Consider the following 13703-nt stretch of genomic DNA (forward strand, 5'->3'; position numbering starts at 1 on the left):
CACTACTGAACAACAGTAACAAATTTAAAGATAAACCTTACCATTGATAACATCCATCCATCTTCCGGTCACCCTTCTCCCTAACGGGGTTGGGAGGTGCTGGTGCCTCTCCAGCTGCGCTCCAGGCAAGAGGCGGGGTTCACCCTGGACTGGTCGCCAGTCTATCGCAGGGCAACACAAACAGGACAAACAACCATAGACACACACACTCACACCTAAGGAGAATTTGAAAAGACCAATTAACCTGACAGTCCATGTTTTTGGACTGTGAGAGGAAGCCGAGAACCCGGAGAGAACCCACGCATGCACAGGGAGAACATGCAAACTCTGTGCAGAAAGACCCCGGCCGGGAATCGAACCCAGGACCTTCTTGCTGCAAGGCAACAGTGCTACCAACTGCGCCACTGTGCAGCCCCCATTGATAACTTGTTCAAAAAAATCAATACGATCATACTCAGCTCTGATCAGATGAAACTGAGCAATAGGAATGAAATAGGAAGTAAAAATATGTCATAGGATAAATAAAAATGATAATACATTAAATTAGTATAGCTCTGCTTAGGACTCAGAAGTAATGAAAATTATGACTCATGCCTTGATGTGTGTGTACTTGGTTCTCGAGGTGTGACGCTAAGGGTGTGAAATCAAAGTTTCTTTTTGTTGCCACTGGACAGAGTCATATAAAAAACTTTTTTTTAAGCCATGACTAAAGAGCTTTTGTGGGTCACCGCTACATGCTTTTCTTTTCGAGGAGTGAAGATATTTCTAAATCTAAACAAACAATGCAGCCAAGTAGCTTCTTGAAAAAAGAACATCTGAATTATTACTATTAAAACATATATGCTTAACAATTTTAATATTGATTCATTACCTTTTTTTAAAAAAAAAAAAAGACAGGTGAAGAAATTTTTACATTATGTTTTTAACTTAAAAGACTATTGGTAAGGCAAAATAGGTTTAATTTAGAAAATTTTAAAAAGATTAGTGGACAATTGCTTGGTATAGTATTTATACTCCAAATATAAAGACTTATTCTTCAATTAGCAAGGTAAGAAATGTAGTTCAGCCTGTTTGTGTACAAAAGAAATTAGAAATATCAGAAGAAACCACACCTAAAATATTGCTTTATGACGTTCCTTATGAACTATGCTCATAGTTTTTTGTTTGCTTCAAACCAATGCCACATGACCTGATCGTTGGGATTTAAAAGCTTCTGCTGGAAGAAGTTTTCACACAACAGACAGGAAGGATAGCTGAGCATCGCAACTTCTGTTACTGCAGTGAAAAAAATATCCAGCTGGAATCTGTAAGTACAAAATATCTTGGTGACTTTTTTGTAATTCAAAAATTATGGTAGAGTTTGTTAATAAGTAGTAAGATATTGAGTAATATTTTAAGAAAACAAATTTCAAACTTAAAATTAATTTTAGTACTGTATATAATTTGTACTGTTATTTTTATGTCATTTATTTATTTTGTAATTTTTAATTATTTTTTTTTATTTTATCTGAAATAATGGCATTTGAGCAACAGGAAAGCGGGTTGTGAGGGAGGGGAGAAACATACGGCAAAGGTCAACTGCCGGGACTCGAATCCAAAACAGCTGCGTTACAGGTTGTTTGAGATTTGTGGTTCATAGAAATTTATTTATTTGCAACCCATAAAAACAAATAAATTTACCTGGGTTGCAAATGTATTATTTATTTTTAAAAAGTAATCCCCAAATCACCCGCTATTAACAAATGGATTGCACAGTAAAGTGGGACACATTATTATTTACATTATAAATCAATGTAATTACAGCTGTTTCATAGTTAGCTAATTAATTAGTAGTTAAAAGCTACTTTTAACTACTAGTTAATACGGCATAATCGATAATTATGCCGTTTTTGCGTCATATTACCAGGTATGTACTACTGGTAATTGCAACAGTGGACCATTGATTTTTTTCTGTTTAGAAAATACAACTATTTGTCTTATATTACACAATTTATATTTTAAAAATATGATGTTTAATATGTATTAAAGTTAAATAGTACTCAGAATGATTATATTTTTGGAAATGAAAGGAAGGATTTTTAGAAAATATATGAGAGTGAATGATTTAAGTTATAGCAAGTTCAAAGGGCAGTTAGATGTATTAAACTGAACATAAAATAATTATGGAGTTACAAATTTCTAGATCTTAAACAATTTGTAAGATGTATGAGCAGAATATTTTGTTAATCAACAGTTAATACTATATCCTAAATGTGGTAATCTCCAACAGTCCATCATTAGACCCTGGGAGATTTTTTTCTCCGACAGAGTTGCACTGTTCAAGCGTATGTGTGTGTGCATGCATTTGTATGTGTGATTTTGGGAAATAATGGTCTGACAGGATGACCCTACTGTCTCCCTGATGTCAGACAGTCACATCTGCTGCGCTCCTCCTGAGCATCGCTAATGCTATCCATGCATGGTATCAGAGACTGCTGAGAAGTCAATGACACAATGAAAGTGAACGTTCAGTATTGCTGTATGCTCTTCCAGGAGGAGTGAATGTTGCAAAGTAATGACTCGATGCATTCACTTCTGCCAAGGACGAGTGACATTGTGATGACTTCCTTAAGGCAGTGTTTAAGAAAGAGCAGGAGTTTTGAAGAGACAAAGGTTCAATTTCAAAGCATTAAATTACAAAGTCTAATTTATTTTAAGTGAAATTGGTTTGTACAGCATTTTTATGATAACAGAAGGGAAAAAAAGTCACCTTGTTAAGCGATAAAAAGTCAATCTGTGACCCAAAAATAAATAATACTGCCCTAACAGAACATGGCTCAATGTGAACAACAATCTACATGTCTTCAACAGATTGATAGCAGGATAACCTTAATCACTCTAACTCTGAGCTCTGAGCTTTTCAGAAAAGCAAGGGTAGCTCTCTCCACCTATGAACGAGACAGTTCAAGGTGCTTTACATAATACAAGTACCGGACAAAGATATGAAGAAAACACCATGCAGTCAACAATTGAACAAACCTTACATTTTGATTAACGCTTAATAAATAATTCATAAATATACTGTGAAATAAATGAATGTCACCAAAAAAACAACATTTTTACCTTTTTTTATCATTATGCATTCTATTTATTTATTTTAAGACTTATTTATATGAAGATTCATAATTTCATACTATGACACTGTTATTTTGTAAAGCTACCTTAAATATTTAATGTATTTTTTTAACTCCATTTTTTTAGGATATTTTTATTTCATGTTCTTATATTCAAATAAAAACATCCACAGGGAGCGGGATTATGACTGTAGGGCAGGTCTGGTCAGAGTGCAGACAATGAAGACTACACCAGAAGAGCCAATCTTTCCAAACAAGAACACTTGAGCATAACTCAACAAGGAAAAGCTTTCTTGCCTAACAAATAATCTCAGTGATAACTATGGTGGCACAAGACCTGTATGTCAGTTCAAGTCAGTTCAAGAAAAATAATCTATAATGAGCAGCTTCGCATGCTACTCTTTTATGAAGATGCACTGACGCTCACTGTCAACCAGCTTACTTCACTCTGACCAGCTCAGAGGGCTGCCATTGCTTCCACTGGTTTTGTGTTGATTTTAGCGGTTTGTGGGGCGGCTTCCAGCCACAGTCAAAATCCCGCCCCCTAATTTGAATATAAGGATATTGAATGAAGACCAGCAATAAAAATGGAGCTAAAAAATAGCTCATTTGAAAAGTGACTTTGCAAAATGAAAGTGTAGCAGAGCCTCGCCTGTCATCATAGAAAAATAATAAATAATGAGAAATGTATTAATATTACTACTTTCACCCCATGGTTTGTACTAAGAAGTATTTATTTTTCATTTAGTTTAACCAGTTTTGATTATTTTTTCATCAAAATCGCTGAATTTTTGCAATTTCCCATTCAAACGCTTGGAATATAAGCTGGAGAGGCAGCAGCGAGCTGAGCCAAGTGCACTGGCCGCTATTCTATGGGAGCATGCTCCTCCTGCTTGTACATCACCAATATATATATATATATATATATATATATATATATATATATATATATATATATATATATATATATATAAATTCCCTTCTCACCCACCGCGGGTGGTTCTTATCCTCTGAGCTCGGGTCCTCTACCAGAGGCCTGGGAGCTTGAGGGTTCTGCGCAGTATCTTGGCTGTGCCAAGGACTGCACATTTCTGGACTGAGATGTCTGATGTTGTTCCTGGGATCTGTTGTAGCCACTGCTCCAGTTTGGGGGTTACTGCCCCGAGGGCCCGATGATCACAGGCACCACTATGGTCTTCACCTTCCAGGCCCTCTCCAGTTCTTCCCTGAGACCCTGGTATTTCTCCAGTTTCTCGTGCTCCTTTTTCCTGATGTTGCAATCACTTGGTATTGCTACATCTACCACAACGGCTTTCCTCTGATGTTTATCCACTACGACAATGTCTGGTTGGTTCGCCATTACCATTTTGTCTGTCTGGATCTGGAAGTCCCACAGGATCTTAGCTCTGGCGTTCTCCACCACCTTTGGGGGTGTTTCCCACTTTGATCTCGGGGTTTCCAGTCCATATTCTGCACAGATGTTTCTGTACACTATGCCTGCCACTTGGTTATGTCGTTCCATGTACGCTTTCCCTGCTAGTACACCCTGCTGTTATGTGCTGGACTGTCTCAGGGGCCTCCTTGCACAACCTACACCTTGGGTCTTGTCTGGTGTGGTAGATCTGGGCCTCTATTGCTCTGGTGTTTAGGGCCTGTTCCTGGGCGGCCAGGATGAGGGCCTCTGTGCTGTCCTTGAGTCCAGCTTTTTCCAGCCATTGGTAGGATTTACTGATATCAGCCACTTGGGTTATTTGCTGGTGGTACATCCCATGTAGGGGCTTGTCCTCCCATGATGGTATTTGGCACCTCAACCTCCGTTCCCTGTTGTCTGAGACATTCACTGAGCACATTGTCTGTTGAGGCTTTGTCCCTGATGTATTTATGGATCTTAGTTGTTTCGTCCTGGACAGTGGTTCTCACACTCACTAGTCCTCTGCCTCCGTCCTTGCGGCTCGTGTACAGTCTCAGGGTGCTGGATTTGGGATGGAACCCTCCATGCATGGTTAGTAGCTTTCTAGTCTTAATATCTGTGGCTTTTATCTCCTCCTTTGGCCAGCTAATTATTCCAGCAGGGTATCTGATTACTGGCAGGGCATAGCTGTTTATCGCACGGATTTTGTTCTTGCCATTGAGCTGGCTTTTCAGGACTTGCCTTATTCGTTGAAGGTATTTAGCTGTGGCTCCTTTCCTTGTGGCCTCATCGAGGTTGCCATTTGCTTGTGGTATACCTAGGTACTTGTAACTGTCCTCTATGTCTGCTATTGTTCCTTGTGGGAGTGAGACTCCTTCTGTACGGATCACCTTCCCCCTCTTTGTGATCAGCCGACCACACTTCTCTAGTCCGAATGACATCCCAATGTCAGTGCTGTAGATCCTGGTGGTGTGGATCAGTGAGTCGATGTCTCGCTCACTCTTGGCATACAGCTTGATGTCATCCATGTAGAGGAGGTGACTGATGTTGGCCCCATTTTTGAGTCGGTATCCGTAGCCAGTCTTGTTGATAATTTGGCTGAGGGGTTCAGGCCTATGCAGAACAGTAGCGGGGACAGAGCATCTCCTTGGTATATGCCACATTTGATGGACACTTGTGCAAGTGGTTTGCAGTTGGCTTCAAGGGTAGTTTTCCACAGCCTCATCAAGTTTGCAATGAAGGCTCTCAGAATCCTGTTGATGTTATACATCTCTAGGCATTCAATGATCCAAGTATGCGGCATTGAGTCATAGGCTTTCTTGTAATCGATCCAAGCCATGCACAGGTTGGTGTGTTGGGTTTTGCAGTCTCGGGCAACTGTGCGGTCTATGAGGAGTTGGTGTTTGGCTCCTCTGGTATTTACACCGATACCCTTCTGTGCCGTGCTCATGTGTTTATCCATGTGTTTGCTTATCTTGGCCGCTATGATGCCTGACATGAGCTTCCAGGTTGTGGAGAGGCAGGTTATTGGTCGGTAGTTGGGTGGGACTGGACCCTTTGATGGATCCTTCTGGATTAGGATTGTCCACCCTTCAGTTAACCATTCAGGGTGAGTACCACTTTGTAGCAGCTGGTTCATTTGGGCTGCCAGTCACTCATGGAGGGCAGTGAGTTTCTTTAGCCAGTAGGCATGGATCATGTCAGGCCCTGGTGCTGTCCAGTTTTTCATACCTGAGACTCTTTCTTACAGCTACGCTAAAAGCCTTTGCTATGTATTGATTTTAAAAGGTATTTAAATCTTATCTCAAACGGGAGCAGTAACAATTATCTAGAACAAGATTTGCTCTGATTTTATTTCGAATTAAAGTGTGTTATTATGTATGAGAGAATAGTTGAAGTTTCAAATTAAGGATAATTACATATTTGAAAGGAAGGCGACCAGAGTGTAGGTATAGCATCTAATCATACATTATTTCCTATTTCCTATATCAAAAAGTGATATCAAGATTGTGCTTTACAAAGTTTAAAAAAATTTGGTATTTTATTATTGATCATTATTTTAAATTAAAAAAAGTTCACCGTTCACCATTTCAGAACACATAGATATATTTAACAAGAAGAATAAATGAAATCAGCAATGACCTTAATAAAACAGGCAATTTAGAAAAGATTAAAAATCAGGTTCCTGAAGTTGATTAATCTGCAGGAAGAACGATTCCTCAGGCCATGTAATGCTGAGATAACATAAAAGCCAAATTTTCTTTGATTGATATTAAAAGGTTATCATGAACATTTTTTTTCCTCTAGGGGGCTTTTTGCAAGCTCTAGTGTTCCTTATGTAACAGTAGGTTGAGAGGAAAGGGCTAAAGAGAGGGGGAAAGACATGCAGCAAATATTGTCGGGTCTGGAAGTTGAACCCCCGAACGTCTCCTCCAAAAGTGGGTTGCGCTATCCCCTACACCACTATAGCATCCCTGTACAGAACATGATAACTTTTAATTAGTAATGCAAAACGTCATTCCAAAAGCACCTGAATAAGGTGCTTTTGCACCAACAACAATAAGATTTTAAAACTGCATAAAAGACCAGGAAAAAGGTATGTGAGAAAATAAATCAAGATTTATTTTAATATCACATAAGGTAGGAAAATGAAATATTTGTAGAAATGCACATAACCAAAACATTCATTTCTGTCTAAGGGAAAGGAAAACAGAAATTATGATGAAGTTAGATACCTTCACGGTGTTGCTTGCAGGTAAGTGAAAACAGGGAATGGGTCAAGATTTTTCAACCTCCATTAAATTTTTCTGTGACACTAAAATGGTGCAATATTGGTTAAGTTCTAAGCATAGCTGCAAAAGCTGAAGAACTGTCAACCACAGCTTCACCGATGACAACCACAGCGACTCTAATTACAACAACAGTGGCTGAGACAACAATCACAGCTGCTACGACAACTACCACAAGGAATCCAACAACCACAGCAGCTCCAACTACAACCACAGTGGCTCCAACAACCACAGATGGACCAACAACAACCACAGCATCTCCAACAGCAACTACCACTGCATCAGCAACAACTACAGCTGTACCAACAACGACCACATCTGCACCAACAACTACAGCAGCTCCAACCACAACCACTGTGTCTGCAACCACAAGCACAGTGGCTCTAACAACAACCACAGCATCTCCAACAACTACCCCTGCACCAACAACAACTACAGCAACTCCAACTACAACCACAACTGCACCAACAACTACAGCAGCTCCAACCACAACCACAGAGGCTCCAACCACAACCACATTGGCTCCAACCACAACCACTGAGTCTCCAACCACAACCACTGTGGCTCCAACGACAACTACAGCTGTACCAACAACAACCACATCTGCACCAAAAACTACAGCAGCTCCCACTACAACAAGCGCAGCTCCCACTACAACCATACTGGCTCCACCCACAACCACTGAGTCTCCAACCACAACCACTGTGGCTCCAACAACAACTAAAGCTGTACCAACAACAACCACATCTGCACCAACAACAGCAGCTCCCACTACAACCACAGTGGCTCCAACAACAACCACAGCATTTCCAAAAACAACCACTGAGTCTCCAACAACCACAGCAGCTCCAACCACAGCCACAGTGTCTCCAACCATAACCACTGTGGTTCCAACAACAACTACAGCTGTACCAACAACAACCACATCTACACCACCAACAACAGCAGCTCCCACTACAACCACAGTGGCTCCAACAACAACCACATCTGCACCACCAACAACAGCAGCTTTAACTACAACCACAGTGGCTCCAACAACAACCACTGAGTCTCCACAACAACCACAGCAGCTCCAACCACAACCACAGTGGCTCCAACAACAACCACAGCATCTCCAACAACTACACCTGCACCAACAACAACTACAGCAGCTCCAACTACAACCACAGTGGCTCCAACCACAACCACAACTGAACAACGACAACCACAGCAGCTCCAACTACAACCACTGTGGCTCCGATAACAATTACAGCAGCTCCCATTACAACCACAGTGGCTCCAACAACAACCACAGCATCTCCAACCACAAGCACAGTGGCTCCAACAACAACCACAGCATCTCCAACAACAACCACAGCAGCTCCAACAACTACCCCTGCACCAACAACAACTACAGAAACTCCATCTACAACAACAACTGCCCCAACAACAACCACAGCAGCTCCAACAACAACTACAGCAGCTCCTACTACAACCACAGTGGCTCCAACAACAACCACAACATCTCCAACTACAACCACATTGGCTCCAACCACAACCACTGAGTCTCCAACCACAACCACTGTGGCTCCAACAACAACTACAGAAGCTCCCACTACCAGCACAGTGGCTCCAACTACAACCACAACTGCACCAACAACAACTACAGCAGCTCCAACTACAACCACAGAGGCTCCAACCACAACCACATTGGCTCCAACCACAACCACTGAGTCTCCAACCACAACCACTGTGGCTCCAACGACAACTACAGCTGTACCAACAACAACCACATCTGCACCAACAACTACAGCAGCTCCCACTACAACAAGCGCAGCTCCCACTACAACCACACTGGCTCTACCCACAACGACTGAGTCTCCAACCAAACCACTGTGGCTCCAACAACAACTAAAGCTGTACCAACAACAACCACATCTGCACCAACAACAGCAGCTCCCACTACAACCACAGTGGCTCCAACAACAACCACAGCATCTCCAACAACAACCACTGAGTCTCCAACAACCACAGCAGCTCCAACCACAACCACAGTGGCTCCAACCACAACCACTGTGGCTCCAACAACAACTACAGCTGTACCAACAACAACCACATCTACACCACCACACAGCAGCTCCAACTACAACCACAGTGGCTCCAACAACAACCACATCTGCACCACCAACAACAGCAGCTTTAACTACAACCACAGTGGCTCCAACAACAACCACTGAGTCTCCAACAACAACCACAGCAGCTCCAACCACAACCACAGTGGCTCCAACAACAACCACAGCATCTCCAACAACTACCCCTGCACCAACAACAACTACAGCAGCTCCAACTACAACCACAGTGGCTCCAACTACAACCACAACTGAACCAACGACAACCACAGCAGCTCCAACCACAACCACTGTGGCTCCGATAACAATTACAGCAGCTCCCATTACAACCACAGTGGCTCCAACAACAACCACAGCATCTCCAACAACAACCACAGCAGCTCCAACAACAACCACAGCAGCTCCAACAACAACTACAGCAGCTCCTACTACAACCACAGTGGCTCCAACAACAACCACAACATCTCCAACAACCACAGTGGCTCCAACCACAACCACTGAGTCTCCAACCACAACCACTGTGGCTCCAACAACAACTACAGAAGCTCCCACTACCAGCACAGTGGCTCCAACAACAACCACATCTGCACCAACAACAACAGCAGCTCCCAGTACAACCACAGTGGCTCCAACAACAACCACAGCATCTCCAACAACAACCACTGAGTCTCCAACAACAACCGCAACATCTCCAACAACCACAGCAGCTCCAACCACAACCACAGTGGCTCCAACAACAACCACAGCATCTCCAACTACAACCACAGTGGCCCCAACCACAACCACTGTGTCTCCAACCACAACCACAGTGGCTCCAACAACAACTACAGCAGCTCCCACTACAACCACAGTGGCTCCAACAACAACCACAGCATCTCCAACAACTACCCCTGCACCAACAACAACTACACCAGCTCCAACTACAACCACAGTGGCTCCAACTACAACCACAACTGAACCAACGACAACCACAGCAGCTCCAACCACAACCACTGTGGCTCCGATAACAATTACAGCAGCTCCCATTACAACCACAGTGGCTCCAACAACAACCACAGCATCTCCAACCACAAGCACAGTGGCTCCAACAACAACCACAGCATCTCCAACAACTACCCCTGCACCAACAACAACTACAGAAACTCCATCTACAACAACAACTGCCCCAACAACAACCACAGCAGCTCCAACAACAACTACAGCAGCTCCAACTACAACCACAGTGGCTCCAACCACAACCACAGTGGCTCCAACAACAACCACAGCATCTCCAACTACAACCACAGTGGCTCCAACAACCACAACTGCACCAACAACAACCACAGCAGCTCCAACAACAACTACCACTGCATCAGCAACACTACAGCTGTACCAACGACCACATCTGCACAACAACTACAGCAGCTCCAACAACAACCACTGTGTGTCTGCAACCACAAGCACAGTGGCTCTAACAACAACCACAGCATCTCCAACACCCTGCTCCAACAACAACTACAGCTCCAACAACAACCACAACTGCACCAACAACAACTACAGCAGCTCCAACTACAACCACAGTGGCTCCAACCACAACCACATTGGCCAACCACAACCACTGAGTCTCCAACCACAACCACTGTGCTCCAACGACAACTACAGCTGTACCAACAAACAACCACATCTGCACCAACAACTACAGCAGCTCCCACTACAACAAGCGCAGCTCCCACTACAAACACTGGCTCCACCCACAACCACTGAGTCTCCAACCACAACCACTGTGGCTCCAACAACAACTAAAGCTGTACCAACAACAACCACATCTGCACCAACAACAACAGCAGCTCCCACTACAACCACAGTGGCTCCAACAACAACCACAGCATCTCCAACAACAACCACTGAGTCTCCAACAACCACAGCAGCTCCAACCACAACCACAGCAACTCCAACCACAACCACTGTGGCTCCAACAACAACTACAGCTGTACCAACAACAACCACATCTACACCACCAACAACAGCAGCTCCCACTACCACCACAGTGGCTCCAACAACAACCACATCTGCACCACCAACAACAGCACCTCTAACTACAACCCACAGTGGCTCCAACAACAACCACTGAGTCTCCAACAACAACCACAGCAGCTCCAACCACAACCACAGTGGCTCCAACAACAAACACAGCATCTCTAACAACTACCCTGCACCAACAACAACTACACCAGCTCCAACTACAACCACAGTGGCTACAACTACAACCACAACTGAACCAACGACAACCACAGCAGCTCCAACCACAACCACTGTGGCTCCAATAACAATTACAGCAGCTCCCATTACAACCACAGTGGCTCCAACAACAACCACAGCATCTCCAACCACAAGCACAGTGGCTCCAACAACAACCACAGCATCTCCAACAACAACCACAGCAGCTCCAACAACAACTACAGCAGCTCCTACTACAACCACAGTGGCTCCAACAACAACCACAACATCTCCAACTACAACCACATTGGCTCCAACCACAACCACTGAGTCTCCAACCACAACCACTGTGGTTCCAACAACAACTACAGAAGCTCCCACTACCAGCACAGTGGCTCCAACAACAACCACATCTGCACCAACAACAACAGCAGCTCCCAGTACAACCACAGTGGCTCCAACAACAACCACAGCATCTCCAACAAACAACCACTGAGTCTCCAACAACAACCGCAACATCTCCAACAACCACAGCAGCTCCAACCACAACCACAGTGGCTCCAACAACAACCACAGCATCTCCAAACTACAACCACAGTGGCCCAACCACAACCACTGTGTCTCCAACCACAACCACTGTGGCTCCAACAACAACTACAGCAGCTCCTACTACAACAACAGTGGCTCCAACAACAACCACAACATCTCCAACAACTACCCCTGCACCAACAACAACTACACCAGCTCCAACTACAACCACAGTGGCTCCAACTACAACCACAACTGAACCAACGACAACCACAGCAGCTCCAACCACAACCACTGTGGCTCCGATAACAATTACAGCAGCTCCCATTACAACCACAGTGGCTCCAACAACAACCACAGCATCTCCAACCACAAGCACAGTGGCTCCAACAACAACCACAGCATCTCCAACAACTACCCCTGCACCAACAACAACTACAGAAACTCCATCTACAACAACAACTGCCCCAACAACAACCACAGCAGCTCCAACAACAACTACAGCAGCTCCTACTACAACAACAGTGGCTCCAACAACCACAACATCTCCAACTACAACCACATTGGCTCCAACCACAACCACTGAGTCTCCAACCACAACCACTGTGGTTCCAACAACAACTACAGAAGCTCCCACTACCAGCACAGTGGCTCCAACAACAACCACAACTGCACCAACAACAACTACAGCAGCTCCAACTACAACCACAGTGGCTCCAACCACAACAACATTGGCTCCAACCACAACCACTGAGTCTCCAACCACAACCACTGTGGCTCCAACGACAACTACAGCTGTACCAACAACAACCACATCTGCACCAACAACAGCAGCTCCCACTACAACCACAGTGGCTCCAACAACAACCACAGCATTTCCAACAACAACCACAGTGGCTCCAACAACCACAGCTCCAACCACAGCCACAGTGTCTCCAACCATAACCACTGTGGTTCCAACAACAACTACAGCTGTACAAACAACAACCACATCTGCACCACCAACAACAGCAGCTCCCACTACAACCACAGTGGCTCCAACAACAACCACATCTGCACCACCAACAACAGCAGCTCATACTACAACCACAGTGGCTCCAACAACAACCACTGAGTCTCCAACAACAACCACAGCAGCTCCAACCACAACCACAGTGGCTCCAACAACAACCACAGCATCTCTAACAACTACCCTTGCACCAACAACAACTACACCAGCTCCAACTACAACCACAGTGGCTCCAACTACAACCACAACTGAACCAACGACAACCACAGCAGCTCCAACCACAACCACTGTGGCTCCGATAACAATTACAGCAGCTCCCATTACAACCACAGTGGCTCCAACAACAACCACAGCATCTCCAACCACAAGCACAGTGGCTCCAACAACAACCACAGCATCTCCAACAACAACCACAGCAGCTCCAACAACAACTACAGCAGCTCCTACTACAACCACAGTGGCTCCAACAACAACCACAACATCTCCAACTACAACCACATTGGCTCAACCACAACCACTGAGTCTCCAACCACAACCACTGTGGCTCCA

At 44.2% G+C, this 13703-nt stretch overlaps 1 long non-coding RNA gene across 1 annotated transcript; it reads left to right on the forward strand.

The window, feature by feature from the left end:
- Positions 1-1252: 1252 nt before the first annotated feature.
- LOC129375958 (uncharacterized) lies at positions 1253-7904 on the forward strand. The gene is made up of 3 exons (XR_008607688.1): positions 1253-1306; positions 7224-7279; positions 7365-7904. It is a non-coding gene; the product is annotated as an uncharacterized LOC129375958 (long non-coding RNA).
- Positions 7905-13703: the final 5799 nt, after the last annotated feature.

Source organism: Poeciliopsis prolifica, unplaced genomic scaffold (assembly GCF_027474105.1).
Source record: "Poeciliopsis prolifica strain line A6 unplaced genomic scaffold, Auburn_PproV2 SCAFFOLD041, whole genome shotgun sequence".
Classification (NCBI taxonomy): Eukaryota; Metazoa; Chordata; class Actinopteri; order Cyprinodontiformes; family Poeciliidae; genus Poeciliopsis; species Poeciliopsis prolifica.